This window comes from Cardiocondyla obscurior, linkage group LG07 (assembly GCF_019399895.1).
Source record: "Cardiocondyla obscurior isolate alpha-2009 linkage group LG07, Cobs3.1, whole genome shotgun sequence".
NCBI lineage: Eukaryota > Metazoa > Arthropoda > Insecta > Hymenoptera > Formicidae > Cardiocondyla > Cardiocondyla obscurior.
In genome coordinates this window covers 4,685,431-4,699,812 of record NC_091870.1, presented here as the reverse complement: position 1 = coordinate 4,699,812, position 14,382 = coordinate 4,685,431, and the positions used below count along the sequence as shown (strand labels likewise).

At 37.6% G+C, this 14,382-nt stretch overlaps 1 protein-coding gene across 4 annotated transcripts in view; it reads left to right on the top strand.

Moving 5' to 3' along the window:
* LOC139104110 (fatty acid synthase-like) overlaps positions 1–14,382 on the top strand; it is a 317,124-nt gene that overhangs the window by 163,510 nt on the left and 139,232 nt on the right. The gene's annotated exons all lie outside the window — the stretch shown is intronic.

The window sequence follows — 14,382 nt, the reverse complement described above, 5'->3', positions numbered from 1 at the left end:
TGAAAAACGAGCAACGAACCATCACCACGGCTAACAAAGATGGTTAAGCAACCCGTAAATTCAAAAAATTCTGATACTGTGTGCATGTAAAGTAGTTAATATGTAACACAAAACTATTTTTTGTTTGTGCTAAATTTTACTTTAAGGAGGTGAAACCATTATTTTTAAATAAAAGAACTTTTTGCTTTTTTTTATATATCCCGAAAACTATTTAAAATATTAAAAAATGTTTTATACAAAAGTTAGACAACTTTTCCGAAAACGATGCCCTCCCGATTTTGATGTCTGTCCGTGTACTTACATATGTATCTTGACGCGCTGATTACGAATCCCATAGTGGTTATTGGCAGAAATTGAATTTTGTTAAGATTTTGTATTCGTGGTTGAGAAGTTTTTCCAGAGATAAATATAAATACATATAGTATAAACCAGCAATCGCAATAAATCGTATATTTATTATATAAACCGTACTACAATTTTGATTTTTACAAGGCTAGTGCTCTTATGCTACTAAACTCGCATTGTTCGTACAGACGGAACTTTGAAACGCTTGAGTTTGCATTTTTTTATTTCCCCTATTCTTATGTATTATCCTTTCTTCGCACATTTGTCACTTCTGCACGTACTGTCCTTATTAAATAATTGTTGTTGTCATTCAATAATTTTTATGGTGGAAACCATGAAAAAAATCATAAAACGATTTTTTGTGTTTATTTTTTTAAATATTGAGAATTTCAAAAAATGTTTCAAACAAAAGGAGTAGATCTTGTTAAAATACATATTTTATATTATATACATTTTTATCGTAAAGCAAATATTTAGTGAGAAAATTAAATATAAAGCAATAATAGCATTTTAACTTTTACGTGGGTTAATAACTGTCTAAGCATATCAAGATCCATACATCAATGTTCATTCGATTATGAATTTCAACGCGTTTCAAATTATATTATATTTCTTTCGTCTAGTATGTGCTCCAGCTTCGCGATATTTCGAATCTACCGTCGCGTATTTGTTGATTTTGTCGGTCTCCTTGAATCGCCTATGGTTCACAGCGTTTTGTTTTCGGCAGAAGTCAGTCTAATCCAGTTCAAACTGAATATTTCGCTGACTTCGCCTTGTTTTCGTCGCCGGATTCCGACAATCCTAGGCTCCGTACCGCGAAAGATCTCCAGTTTCGCTCGAACTCCGCACCTGTGCTTATCGCTTACGTTTATCGGCTCGCTCTCGCGCTAAGACATTCGACTGGTCTCTTTTTTTTTCTTGCGCTCTCAAACGCAAATCGTCGAATTCGCTTTTCATCGAATTAATTATTCCGGCGCCAATCTTGTTATTAATTGTTGCTACCGCTGGAGTGCAAGGATTCGGGCTCGCGGCGATCACCGGCCCGCGCTTTCAAGATCTCCGTCGACCGCGGCAAGATCTCCGACGATCGGGTAGATCATTAGTCTGCTCCCAAGATTTCCGACGGACAAGCCGGGTCAGAAAGATTTCCGCTCGTTAAATTTTGTCCTTGCCTTCAGAATCGAGATTGTACTTTTTTTTTGTTTGTTTAATTGTTTAAATATATTGGATTCAATTTTTCTATTACTTAAATGTCCTTTCTCTTTCAATCACTGCGACTGGATCACTCTCTCGTTCCCTCTCATTTTGAATCACGCGTCGAGCTCATTGCTGAGCAATTCTTTTCTTGAAATTTACATGATCGTGCAAAATCACGTACAATCAATTACAATGGGTTGGGTTAGGTTAGTTTTGACAATCGTGTGGCCTCCCGCAGGGAAACCTCCTGCCTGGAATTATTTCGAGAGAGCATCGTTTTCAGAAGTATATCCAAAAGTTATACAGGGTGATTCAGAACAACTATAGTGTCCGTGAAGGGACATATTGTTCAGATAAATTTGAGATTATTTTTCCTCTTCGAAAAATTTTTTCAAGGCTTCGTTTTCGAGTTATAAAATTTAATAATTAACTACTCACCGGACGGCTACACATGGTAGGCAGGAACGGCGTAACTCAGACTCAGACGTGGAGAACCCGCGACGAAACCGCGACTCAGCTGACCTGTTACGCACGCTACACAAAATATTACAATTATCCTTTAATTAAGCATTTGTTAATTAATTAATAATAATTTCTTTTCATCAACATAAGAAGTCTAATAATTCTCACTTGTAACGTCATTCGGTTTTTCTTCATTATTTATTTATTAAATAATAAAGAAAGCTAGAATGACGTTGCAAGTGAGAATTATTTGATTCTTTATGTAAATAAAAGCAAGAAATGTATTAAAAAATTAACAGATTGTCGATGCACAAAAGACGCACGCACACACACACGCACACACACGTTCGGGAACGATCGTCAAATTGAGATGTTATCGCGGCCGGATTTGTTGACGTGCAAACACGTTTCAACTTGTTTAAGCGAGTTTAAACTTAGTTCTGCCCGTCTTAAAATTTTGTAAAAGTTAATTCGCGTGAACGAAAAGATGTTCGTTGAATAAATTATTTAGTTGCTCTGAGAAGGGCAGATTATTTTATTGCCCTGAAAAGGGCAGATAATCTCTGGTTTAGAGCAAGTGCTCGAAATGTCCGCCGTCCATCGTGATGCACGCTTTCATTCGCCTTAATAAATTTTCTTCGGTTCTTTGTAACATTTCTTCGTCGACGGACCAAATTGCATAATGCAACTTCTCGTACAATTCTTCTTCATTTTTTGGTAGTTGTGTGTAAATCAGACTTTTGCAGTGGCCCCATAAAAAAAAATCTAATAGAGTTAGATCTGGCGATCGTGGAGGCCAACGTATCGGACCGTATCGGCCCATCCATCAGTAGAGCATGAACCGGAAATAAGCATTCGCAATATTGCTCGACAAGAAGAATTGTCGTACTCGTCGGTACAACAAATTTTAAAAGAGGAAAAGCTGCGCGCCTATCATTATACTCGCGTGCAGCACTTGCAACAAAAAGATTTTATAAAAAGAAGAACATTTTGCGAAGAATTTTTACGAAGAGCAGAACACGATCCAGAATTTCCTTCTCGTGTAATATTTAGTGATAAATCGCTATTTACTCGAAAAGGAATTTTCAATTCACATAATATGCATGTGTGGGACAACGAGAATCCACATGCAACGCGCACAAGCAATTTCCAAGTGAAAATTAAGTATCTAGGCTGGTATTATTGGTACCAAAATACTGGGCCCAGTTATTCTGCCGGCAACACTGAGGGGCCCGTCATATTTGGAATTACTTCAAGAAAATTTACCAGACTTTTTAGAAGAAGTCCCTCTACTCGAAAGAAAAAAAATATTTTTCCAGCAGGATGGTACAGGTCCGCACAACGCGCGGATTGTCACCGAGTATTTAAATGAAAAATTTCTACGGCGATGGATGGGCCGATACGGTCCGATACGTTGGCCTCCACGATCGCCAGATCTAACTCTATTAGATTTTTTTTTATGGGGCCACTGCAAAAGTCTGATTTACACACAACTACCAAAAAATGAAGAAGAATTGTACGAGAAGTTGCATTATGCAATTTGGTCCGTCGACGAAGAAATGTTACAAAGAACCGAAGAAAATTTATTAAGGCGAATGAAAGCGTGCATCACGATGGACGGCGGACATTTCGAGCACTTGCTCTAAACCAGAGATTATCTGCCCTTTTCAGGGCAATAAAATAATCTGCCCTTCTCAGAGCAACTAAATAATTTATTCAACGAACATCTTTTCGTTCACGCGAATTAACTTTTACAAAATTTTAAGACGGGCAGAACTAAGTTTAAACTCGCTTAAACAAGTTGAAACGTGTTTGCACGTCAACAAATCCGGCCGCGATAACATCTCAATTTGACGATCGTTCCCGAACGTGTGTGTGTGCGTGTGTGTGTGCGTGCGTGCGTCTTTTGTGCATCGACAATCTGTTAATTTTTTAATACATTTCTTGCTTTTTATTTACATAAAGAATCAAATAATTCTCACTTGCAACGTCATTCTAGCTTTCTTTATTATTTAATAAATAAATAATGAAGAAAAACCGAATGACGTTACAAGTGAGAATTATTAGACTTCTTATGTTGATGAAAAGAAATTATTATTAATTAATTAACAAATGCTTAATTAAAGGATAATTGTAATATTTTGTGTAGCGTGCGTAACAGGTCAGCTGAGTCGCGGTTTCGTCGCGGGTTCTCCACGTCTGAGTCTGAGTTACGCCGTCCCTGCCTACCATGTGTAGCCGTCCGGTGAGTAGCTAATTATTTAATTTTATAACTCGAAAACGAAGCCTCAGAAAAATTTTTTAAAGAGAAAAAATAATCTCAAATTTATCTGAACAACATGTCTCTTCACGGACACTATAGTTGTTTTGAATCACCCTGTATAGTAAAAACATTTTTATTTAATTGTAGTAATAGAATTAAATAAAATAAATTTTTTTAACAAAATAATTTATAAATTAAAAAAAACATTTTTTTTCTAATTCTATTACTGCAGTTAAATAGAGGTGTTTTCACCATAAAAAATTTTTATTTTTGTATTTTTTACCATAAAGTTTTTGTATAAAATATTTTTTGACATCTTGAATAGTTTTTGAGATATATGAAGGAAAGTCAAAAACCTCTACATATGTGTTACGTCTCCGACTCCGCGTCTTTTTTTTTCGACATATATTAGAAAATTTAGTTAAGGGGGAGGTAAACCGTAGTCCATTGTAATACAAAAGAAAACTTCAGAACCTTTCAGAAAGACAATTTATAAAACACTAACATATTCCAAAACAAGTTGTTGCGTGAAAGCATAAAAAACATGCAACAAATTGTAAACGGGCGCCAACGAAAACCAAACAAAAGAATTTGTCTAGACATAATACAAAAAAATCAAAACCTAAGGGGCTTAAAAATATTTCAACTTTGATAACCTGTCCATCACAGGAAAAGAAAAAATAACTTTTTCTTAAAATTGTAATTGCGCATAAATCCTGAGCTTTAGAAAAACCAAGGGCGCGAGAGGCCCGTGATTACCGGAGTATGTAGTGCAGACAAAAGCAATAAAATCAGGTAACAATGCGTCGTACGGATGGTAAAAGTTTCCCCACCACCTCTCTTTAAAAATTATAATAAAATTCTGGAAGGCTCGAAAGGGATAACTGTTTAAAGCTGGGGTATTTTGTAGACATCTTATTTCTAAAAACCAATGGATCTCGGGAACTCCTCACCAAAATCTAGAAACCAAGGGCCAAAACTTAGAAGTTTAAGAAAATAGAGAAAGGATGGGGTGCGAATGCCCAATAATTGTAAGATAGGAAAAGTGGAGGAACAAGCTCAGCAAATAAAAGATTTGAATTTGAGAAAAGTGAAAATTCAGGAATAGTCCTCCCCTTTTCCAAGCTTATAAAATTTTGTGCTTTGGCGAAGCATGCTCTCTTGCATCCCAGTTACAGCCGAATAAGTTTCTGTAAACTATCGTGAGTGCCATTCAGTGCAAGATCGCAGAAGAAGTATCAAGAAGATCTCCTAAAAGTAAGTCTCAACGATTCATTATGTATTGTCGCAAAAATTTATTCCACTAAATGTATTGTTTTAATCAAGTGTTCTTTAATTTCAATCAAAGAGAGAAGGAATGTCCAAGTCGGAGTTCCGGAGTTTTGATTCTGTCTGTTGGATTCCGTGGTAAATCGAATGTGTGAGAAAATTTGCTTCCGAATATCGGTTAGGATACGCTGTCGAATAACCAGCAATTTACGGTAATTCACGCCGCGAACTATTGCTGGAAGTTTGGCGACTATCCACGGCTAAGGAATCGGCAAGCGATTCTCGCCAAAAATGAACTACGGAGATTCATTCATGGACGAGTTAAAAGCTTTGGAAATCGTCGGTGACGAGTTTCCTTCGACCCTTTCTTTGTTAAATTTACAAAATCCTGTTCAATTAAAATTAAAATTAAATTATAAATTTTAGTGGAATCTACTAACAAGAAAACGCTAAATAAGAGTCGGGCGCGGCGAAACAAGCAGATTAGGAATCTAAGAGAACTAGTTCGCCTGTTCTTCCTTCAATATTTGCTCGCGGCGGCGCCAAACGAGGAGGTGTTTGTGACTTCTCCGCTTTACGAGGAGAGACCGTGGTTCCCACGTCCGTTCGCTCCGCCACCGTCGCCCATCCATAGAGACCCGGAACCTTTATTCGGCTATGTCCCGCCCGAAGAAACTCCCAACAACCACCTTGAAACATCAGACGATATTTTAAACATTTCGAGTCAGTCCACAGAGCCGGGATCGGAACAATTCCGCCCCACATCTCCGTCTTACACCCCAGATTCGTCCCTCATCTCCAAATCACGGTTTCTCGGAGGTGAGTTTCGCGCCTGTTCCTCACCTTTCTCACCGCCTTCTTTTCCGTTTGAACTCGAGGAAGCCGAATCTCTGGGCGAGAATAAATCCATCTCTCTCCCAGAAGTAGACTTTCCCGATCAACCTCCCATCTCCCGTCCCGAGTATCGAGGTCTTCGAGGACTATCCAGAACCAAGGGAGGTTAGAGACCCTCTCCTGGAACTCCTTCGCAGGGCCTGTACTCCGTGGACAGATCCTGTTCCGGAAGGGGCCTACTCCATCGGTCCTGACCATATCGAGCCTAAAGAGATCAGGAGACAGGCGGCTCGTTCTGCTCCTAATTCTCATTTTTTTATATATTACTCCGGGGCAGAATTTCCTTTCTTGGCCCCGATGCGGTTAATCGACCTCGTTTACCCGAGGATCACAGCGAGGGTGATTGAAATCGAAGAAATCACGTTGGACTGAATCACCGTCTCATTTTTAAAAGACATTTACACACCCAGATACATTCAACATTGTAAATATACACGAATTATATAATGTTACAGTTATACACCTCTTAATTAGATTTATTCCTTTTTCATATTTTATTATTATCTCTATCAAAACCTTAAACTTATTTTTATTCTTCAGATATGTCAATTAATATTAAATTTTGTTATATTTGTTTTTGAAATTCTGAGTTAATTATTTAAATACAACCCTAATATTTTGTTCATGCGAATAACCACGGCCGGTTCTATCCCAGAAAATAAGGATTTACTTCCTTTCTCTAAAAAAAGAACCAACTACGCGCTCAATCTAAGTCCGAAAAACTGAATTATTTAATCTGCGCGTAAAATAGCGTGGACTCGAATCTCGAATCCCACGCAAAACTCGGTGGTGCGTCAACTCCCTACCTTACCCACGAATATCTATCCTGAGGATTTCCTTTAAATAACCAATTTATAAAAATATATTCCTCTTGACGTAACAGTCTATTTGAACTTTGTACCATGTTTTCTTAAAGGTAATCCTTGTATTTTTTTACTGTCGTCGAAGTAGCCGATCTGTATTTTATTCCTTATATATACAGGGTGTCCGGTTCGTTTTGTCACTTCCGAAATTTTGGGGTAGACAATAATAATTTAAGATAAAAAGTCCTGTACAATTATGCAAAATTCGTCACCGTTGATTTTATAAAAATTATAATGTCTCGGCGAATAAACGCTAAGAAATCTATGGGCTGGGCGCGGCGATGGCATTGTTTAGTTTTCTGCAAAAAGTAGCCGAATCGAATAATAATGATTGGCGAGCGGGTTTGGCGAATGAGCTGTAAGCAACTTAGGGGCCGGCCGCGACGGCGACGGTGTTTATAAAGATGTAATCTGAGTCAACTCAGAAGGAGACAATCGCGAGCGCATTTGTTTCATTTTTGCCGCAAAGATTTTTTATACGTATCTTCACGCATAGGATTAGAACTTTTATTTCTCTGCATTCGTGGGTAGAGATTATGCGTTTTTAAGCATTTATATAACTTTCGTGTTAATTTTAATTCAGAAAATGTAATTTGATCAGGTTTGCAATAATAGTTGAAAACTTAAAATTGGTTCTTATTAATTTACGAGGCTCATCCTGGGCTCGTTTTACTCATTATCTTAATTGAAATCACTGTGCCAAACGAAAACTTAATCGTGCAACGCGTATAGAAACGGGATCAATTTTTCCACTGAAATTTTAACTGCGTAGAGTAAATTTTTGAAGATTTGCATTAAACTTAACTATTTCGGCCGGGACTCGACTAGATTAGTTAAATCTTGTGTAGAATCGATTAATACATACTTCTGAATCGTACGGGCAATTGTATACTCCTTGGATTAATTCGATGTTAGTTTCTGACACAGTTATTAATTACAATAATAGTTAAAACTCAAAATTGGATCTTATTAACCTACAAGACTCATCCTGTACTCGTTTTACTCATTATCTTAATTGAAATCACTGTGCCAAACGAAAACTTAATCGTGCAACGCGTATAAAAACGGGAACAATTTTTCCACTGAAATTTCAACTACGGTGAGTGAATTTTTGAAGATTTGCATTAAACTTAACTATTTTGGCCGGGACTCGACTAGATTAGTTGAATCTTTTGTAAAAGCGGTTAATACATACTTCTGAATCGTCTGGACAATAGTACACTCGCAAAATTAATTTGTCCTTATTTCTTAACAAAGTTAATATTTACTGATTCTTGTCTGATACCCTAAAAGTTGAAATTTTGATTTACTTGACTCTGTGCTTACATTTTGCTATTAATTGTTTCTAAAAGCTCTATCAAATTAATGTGTATAGTCCCGAATCCCTGATTTGACGTTTACAATTGCCAGTGCAAGTTTAAGTCTGAAAATGGCTACGTCAGAGCCGAAAAATGTCACTTTTGGTACAAATTTTAGTTTATTTCTCTCAGAGGATTTTATTTTCTATTTTTTATTATTCATGTGTTGAGATTATCCATAATATCTAGTGCAACTGTCTATTTTTACCTAACTTAATCGAAAGTAATCTTTTGATTTTTCTAATGTTGACAAAGTAGCCAATCTATACTTTTATTCTTATATATTTTTTTTAAAGCGTAATTTTTCACGAATATCATTAATATATGCATCAAATAATCAATATCTTGTCTATTTGAGTATTTTAAACTTTTTTTTCAAATATTAATTTTTTAATTTTTATACTGTCGTCAAAGTAGTCGATTCATACTCTTTTGCTTATATATATTATTTTAATGTGTCATATCGAAAAAAAAGGATGATGTATACGTCTGACACTCAATGTACTCTAATGTATGCAGTCATATATAGTTTATTTTAATGTCGCCAAAATAGCCGATTGACATACATATACAGGGTGTCTCAAACATACGTATGGAGCCGGTAAGGGAAGGTAGAACTCGCCAAGACAAAACAAAATGTCCTATACTATTTTGCAAAATTTTCAATAGTTATTGCGAAAAAAATTAATTTATCTAGCGCAAGAGCAACAAGAAAGCTACACGTGAGTGAGCGCGATAGGCGACGGCGCCATTTCTAGCCATTCGCCTGTCGCGCTCACTCGCCCGCAGCTCCCTTGTTGCTCTTGCGCTAGATAAATTAATTTTTTTCTCAATAACGGTTGAGAATTTTTCAAAATGTTAAAGAACTTTTTTATTTATCTCTCCAAGACCTACCTATCTGTATAGGATTTTACACATGGGCTGAGACACCCTGTATATACAGGATGTCCCGGACCAACATCACTTTTTTTTAACAGTAGGTAGAACTCGCCAAAACAAAGCGAAATGTCCTTTACCGTTTTAAAAAATTTGTAACAGTTTTCAAGAAAATAAATATTTTATTTATGCGCAAGTGCGACAAGGAAGCGCGGAGTGAGCAAACGCGCGATAGACGACGGCGAGTATCGCATAAAGAAAATGGGCGGAGTCAGTATGTCGCGAGCGAGACGAGGAAACGCGCGTACGAAGCGATGCGACGATACACGAGCGAGACGAGGAAACAACGCGCGAACGAGGCGATGCGACAATGCGACGAAACGCGAGCGAAATAAAGCGACAAGGCACGAACAAGATTAACTTAACGAGTTTACAGCTATCGTTTCCGCACTACCTTTTGAGGTAGATAGCTCAGTGCGTTTTTTTTAATGTGGTATCCCTAGTAGGCCTATTCCACTGTAAAAAATTCAACGCAGCAATTGTTTAAAGTGCCGCCCCTATGTTTGTAAGCACAGTTCAGCTCTTTGAACAATTTGCTGCGTTGCTCTTTGTGCTATTTGCGGGGTAATTGCACCGAAGGCCGCTATGATCGCGTCGCAAACTTCGTTAACGTTACGTTCCCACACACATGCGGGAGCACACTCCATCTGTGTTTTTACGTGGTCCCACACGAAATAGTCCAACACATTCATATCGGGCGAACGTGCTGGCCACGTAATTAGACTCCTTTGCCCCATCCATCTCTCCGCGAAAACGTTATCTAAAACGTTCCGCGCGCGACGAGAAAAATGAGGGGGGGCACCTTCTTGCTGCGAGATGAGATCGACGCGCATTTGCAGAAGCAAATCTTCTAGCAGAACGGGGTCGTTCTGTAAAAAATTTGCGTAAATTTCTTTGTTTAATTGAACGGGAAAGAAATACGGCTTAATCTGTAAACCCATAAAAATATTACAATTTTTTTTCAATATTTCTTAAACGAGATCACGTATAAAAAAATACTTACAGCTCGATCTGCAATGATCCCTGCCCATACGTTTAACGTCCACCGGTACTGAAACGCACCTTGACGCACGGCTCGTGGATTATCATGAGCCCATAATATAAAATTTTTCGAATTAAAAATGCCATTCGGTGTAAAAAGGGCCTCATTTGTCCACAAGATTCGAGTGGGGAAGTTTGGATTCCGCCGGCATTGGACAAGGAAGCCTACAAGTGTTTATTCGTGCTTATTCTTTGCTGAAAGTAAATTAAATAAATTTTAAAAATCCAAACATGCATACCTTCGCAAAAAATAGCAGTCTCTTTCGTCCCGCTCAAGAAGATGCTGCACCCGCTGATAGTGGAATGGATGCAGTCCATCTTTCTTGATAACCCGATGCACGAAGGATCGTGACACACCGAGGGTACGCGCTATACGTCGTATACTATTAGCGGGGTTCTCCTTTAACGCCTTTAATATTTCCTCTTCAACGTGTGCGTTTCGACGTACACCATAATCAAAAGAATTTCTTCGGTCTACGCCGAGATATCCTGATTCCCGTGCACGTCGAAGGCATCTAAAAATTTTTTTCGATAATAATTATTAAGTAATTTACTACTCGCAATTACTTTTATTAATCGATATGAAATAACATTGAATAAATGATTTACCTGGATACAGTTTTTACTGTCGGACGCGGTCAATTCGGAAATCTTTCTGCGTATACACGCACTGCTCTCGCTGTGCTTTTGCCAGCAATACCGTAACATATTAACATGTCGGTAGACTCAGTCGCCGTATAATTCACCATTTTGCAATGCGTATCTAACAATAAGCTAACTATCACCGTGCGTCGACTAGCCGACTAGCCGAAAGCAAGCACATGGAACTCCAGAATAAACATTTGCAAATCGAGAACTTCGTCTCTCTTGCTCGGCAACAAAAATGTTCTTGCTTCGGCTAGTCGACGCACGGTGATAGCTTTTTGTTACATACGCATTGCAAAATGAATTATACGTCGATCAAATATACTGACATGTTAATATGTTACGGTATTGCTGGAGAAAGCGCAGCTAGAGCAGTACGTGTATACGCAGAAAGATTCCCAAATTTAATTTGTTTTTTAATGTTATTCAATATGTTATTTAATTTCGATAAATAGAAGTAATTGCGAGTAGTCAATTACTAATAATTGTTACCGAAAAAAATTTTTAGGCGTCTTCGACGTGCGAGAGAATTGAAATACCTCGGCGTATACCGAAGAAATCCACTACATTACGATTATAATGTACATCAAAACGTACGTACTGAGGAAGAGATTTTAGAGGCGTTTAAAGAGAACGTCTCGAATAGTATAAACCGTATAGCGCATACTTTCGATGTGCCATGATCTTTCGTGCACCGCGTTATCGAGGAAGATGGGTTGCACCCGTTCTGTGAGACGAAGGAGACCGTGCAATTTTTTACAAAAGTATACATATTTGGATTTTTTAAATTTATTTTTCAACAAAAAATAATCACAAGTTAAACACTTGTTGGTTTCCTTGCGCAATGCCGGCGGAATTCACAATTTTCTAATAGAATCTTGTAGACAGAAGAAACTCTGTTTAAAAAATTTTGTACTGTAGGCTCACAATAACTCACGAGGCGTGCGCCAAGGTGCTTTTCAATACCGGAGAGCGCTTAACATATGGGCAGGAATCATTAAAGATTAAGTTGTAAGTATTTCTTTTTTATACGTGATAACTCATTTGAAAAATACTAAAAAAAAATTGTAATATTTTTATTGACAAATTTCAGATTGAGCCGTATTACTTTTCCGCTCGGTTAAATGGAGATCTACACAAATTTTTTGCAAAATGAGCTATCTGCGCTACCTACCTTACAAAGTGTTGCGGAAATGGTAGCTGTGAACTCGCAAGTTGATCCTGTTCGCGTGTAATCGTTTTCTTCGCTCGCGTGTGGTCACCTCGCCTTGCTCGCGCGTCGTCGTTTAATTTCGTTCGCGTATTGTCGCATCGCCTCGTTTGCACGTTGTTTCCTCATCTCGCTCGTGTATCGTTGCATCGCCTCGTTCGCGACATACTGACTCCGTCCATTCTCTTTATGCGATATTCGCCGTCGTCTATCACGCGTTTGCTCACTCCGTGTTTTCTTGTCGCACTCGCGCATAAATAAAATATTTATTTTCTCTAAAACTATTACGAATTTTTTAAAACGGTAAAGGACATTTCGCTTTGTCTTGACGAGTTCTACCTACTGTTAAAAAAAAGTGACGTTGGTCCAGGACACCCTGTATATACTATTTTTTAATAGAGTTAACTAAATTTATTATTTAACGTTTTATAAACAATATAATCGATCACAAAGTAATAACTTTACAATTAATAAGTACATTCTTATTATAAATATTGCGCAACAAATTAATCTCACTGCATTTATTTGTAATTATATCGGGTTTTAAACTAAAAAAAATATTTAAATAATTTGTTAATAATGTCAATACTTTGTGATAAAGAAAAATAAACGTGCTCGATCAATTTCAAATAAAAACAATATAGTTTGGGGTTTTCTATATAAAAATGCATATCCTAATTTTAATTTTATAACATTATTATCATTATTAATATTTACAAGTCTCAAAAAAAAAATTGTGGCGTTGTCACAAAACTTTGTTGTACAAAGTATTGAACATTTTTACATTTTTCCATCAACGCTATTTACGTAGCGTGAAGAAGCAGCATTTCATTTACAATAATACCACCGAGAACCAGTTCCACATGCGAATAGGTCCAGCGTTGATGCCAATGTTCAAATACTTGTATGCAGTAAGTGTTATTGCACCGCGGCTGTGCACGGGATTTGTTTTTTGTAATCGATAAAATGCGCGGTAGGTGTCCGGAGAGTTATTACCAGATGTGTCGGTTAATACAATTTAATTTTTTTTTTAAATAACAATTTTATTTAAAAAAAAAAGTAAAAATGCTATATTTAAAATATGCGCCATCCCTAGCTATTCGCGATTTATCAGGCCCGCTTGACGGGGCCGCGCGTTCTATTTCATGTCGCGCGTAATTGCGATGGTGGCCACTAATTGTCATGGTGGCGCCATGTTTCGAACTCGTAATGTATCTATCATCCGCGCCACGTGCGGTGTTTGCCAGCTCTAATCGGTCTTCTTGTTCCGGTCATTCTAGCGATTACACGGATTTTTTGGCAACTCCCGAGTTTCATAGTTCTAAAACGCGTAAAGTGTAGTGAATTTCGGTTATCAAATCCGCTCATTAACGGTGTTCCGTGGACGTACTCAGATTTATAGAATATCGGTCCACTCGCATAAGGAATACGCCTCACGGTGGGCTACGCGGTTGCTGCTCGCTCGTTACGTGCTTACAGCGTTCCGGAACGTGCGCTCATTGGACGAAATATGCATCATTAACGTCTTGCTCAATATTTTACTTGGTTATCGCTTACCGCGCGTCTTACATTTACTGTTCGCTCTTTTACGTGCCGCATCATTGTAAAATTGATCTCATTCATCGTATCGGTACGCGTCACATTTTTGTCGTTACGTGCGAATCTCGTGCCTCATGCGAGAAATCCGCGCTGTACCGAGCACCGGAGACAGAACTCACACGAAATCTGAAACACTAGTTATACATTTTTTCATCTGTTTTTTTAATTTTGGATGCTCCTAATAAAATTTTTCACATTTTGAAAGAATTAATTTACAAAGCCATTTTTAAACATCTTCGTAATGGTTGAAGAGTTTCTGGGAAAGTGTCTGACAAGAAAAGTTAGGCAATCCGGAAATTC